Here is a 2,719-nt window from a genome sequence, read left to right as displayed (position 1 = left end):
CTCTGTGTGGAGGGGGTGGGAATTTTTCTTGCTGTAAGGATTTGTTCCCTCTTTTGGGTTACTGCATCCATAGGTGTAGATCGAGTTCATCAAATTGTATCAGATCACTCTTGTTTTTTCCTCTTCTTTCTTCTCCTGGTTGAGTTCTGATCATCCATTCATCAGGGCCAGGTCACATGGGTACCATCTGCAAGTGTGGGTGTTCTTGTGCGTATGCCCTCTCTTCCTATCAGCTGGTAACTTCACTCTCCACTCTAGTGCTCTGTGGCCACACCTCAAACTGATATCTTTTGAGGACTGAACATTTTAAAGAAGTCTTGTGCAGCAGATTTGCCTAATGCAATACATTGTTTGATTTCTTGGCTGCTGGTTCCATGAGTGTTGATTGGGATCCAACCAAAATCAAGTATTTGACAACTTCAACCTTTTCTCGATTTATCATAATGTTATTTATTGCTCCAGTGGTAGGAATTTTTGCTTTCTTTATATTGAAGTGCAGTCCATACTGATGACTGTAGTCTTTGATCTTCATCAGTAAGTATGGTAAGTCCTCTTCACTTTCAGCAAGCAAGGTTGTATCATCTGCATATCTCAGGTTGTTATTGTGTCTTCCTCTGATCCTGATGCCACATTCTTTTTTATATAATACAGCTTCTCAAATTATTTGCTCAGCATACACATTGAATAAATATGGTAAAAGAATACAACTCTGGCACTCACATTGCCTGATTTTAAACCCTTCTGTATCCTGCTCTGTTCAAATGACTGCCTCTTGTTCTATTTACCGGTTCATGATGAGTACAATTAAGTGTTCTGGTATACCCATTCTTCTCAGTGTTATCCATAACTTGTCATGATCCACATAGTCAAAAGCCTTTGCATAGCCAATAAAGCACAAGTGAACATCTTCCTATTATTCTCTGCTTTCAGCCAAGATCCTTCTGACATCATCAAGGCTATCTCTTATTCCACATCCTCTTCTGAATCTGGCTTGAACCTCTGGAAGTTCTATGTTGATGTATGATTGCAGCAGTTTTTGAATTTAGCAAAATTTTACTTGCATGTGATATTATTCAATGACTTCCATATTCCATTGTGTCACCTTTCTTTGGAATAGGCACAAATGTGGATTTCTTCCAAACAGTTGGCTAATCTTCCAAATTTCTTGGCATTGATGAATGAGTGCCTCCAATTTGTATTCCATCAATTCCTGGAACCCTGTTTTTTGTTGTTTTTTTTTGCCAATGCCTTCAGTACTGCTTGGACTTCTTCCTTCAGGACCATTTGTTCTTAATCATATGCTACCTTTTAAAATGGTTGGATATTGGCCATTTTTTTTGGTACAGTGACTCTGTGTATTCCTTCCATCTTCTTTTGATGCTTTCTGCATCATTCAACATTTTGCATAGAACCCATCTGTATTGCAAGTATAAGGTTGATTTATTTTCTTCAGTTATTTCAGCTTGAGAAATGCTGAGCATTATCTTCCCTTTCAGTTTTCTAACTCCAGATCTTTGCACATTTCATTATAATATTTGACCTTGTCTTCTCGAAATGCCCTTTGAAATTTCTGTTCAGCTCTTTGACTTCCACAATTTCTTTCATTTGCTTTAGTATCTCTATGTTGAAGAGTAAGTTTGAGTCTTGTCTGACATCCATTTTGGTCTTTCTTTCCTGTCTTTTTGATGACCTTTTGTTTTCTTCCTGTATGATGTTCTTGATGTCATCTCATAACTCTTAGTGTCTTTGGCATCAAATCTGTTCTTGAGATGTTCTTTAAATTCAAGTGGGGTGTGTTCAGCATCACATTTTGACTGTCATGGACTTGTTTTAATTTTCATCAGTTTCATCCTAAACTTGTGTGTAAGCAATTGATGGTCTGTTCTACAGTCAGTCCCTGGCCCTATTTTGGCTGATGGTATTGAGCTTTTCCACCATATATTCTCACAGATGTAGTTAATTTGATTCCTGTGTATTCTATCTGATGAGGTCCATTTGTACAGTCCTTTTATGTTGTTTTTAAAAGGTATTTGATGTCATTGGTCTTACAAAATCCTATTATGTAGTTTCCAACATCATTTCTTCCCCCAAGACCATGCAAATATTAGGTGCTTTTGTCCCCCAAAGGGGATTGGTTACTTTGATAATCATGTAAACATTGTACATGACACTCTTGTGGGGGGTTTTGTTGTTGTCGTGGTTCAGTGTTTTGAGTCCGTGTTGACTCATAGTGACCTTGTATAGTGTTTCCAAGGAGCAGCTGGTGTGTTATATGAGGGCTTCTTGGCTGTCAGCCTTATGGGAACAGAGTGGTAGGTATTTCTTCTGCAGAGCCACTGAATATGAAGCACCAAAGTTTCAGCCTAGCAGCTGAATGCTTAAATAAATTCTAAATGCCACAGAATTTCACAGAAAGGTTGATCATCCTGGACTGGAATAGTCGAGAACTTTTTTGGAAGTCATATTTGACATAGCTGAAAACAGGAAAGTGATTTGAAGTATCTGCTAGCATTTCACCTTCATCATGATTGTTGTTTGTTAAGTGCTATTAAGATGGTTCTGACTCAAGGAGCCTCTGGTGGGTTTGAACTGCCAACCTTGGGGTTAGCAGTTCAATGCTTATCCTACAATGTCACACCAGGACTGTAGCTAGCTAGCTAGTGTCGGGGTCTGACCTCGACATAGTTGTGTTGTTCACGAGTGTTTGGTTCATGAGGAG

Source organism: Chrysochloris asiatica, unplaced genomic scaffold, assembly GCF_000296735.1.
Source record: "Chrysochloris asiatica unplaced genomic scaffold, ChrAsi1.0 scaffold00064, whole genome shotgun sequence".
NCBI classification, from domain to species: domain Eukaryota; kingdom Metazoa; phylum Chordata; class Mammalia; order Afrosoricida; family Chrysochloridae; genus Chrysochloris; species Chrysochloris asiatica.
This window is presented reverse-complemented; position numbering follows the sequence as displayed.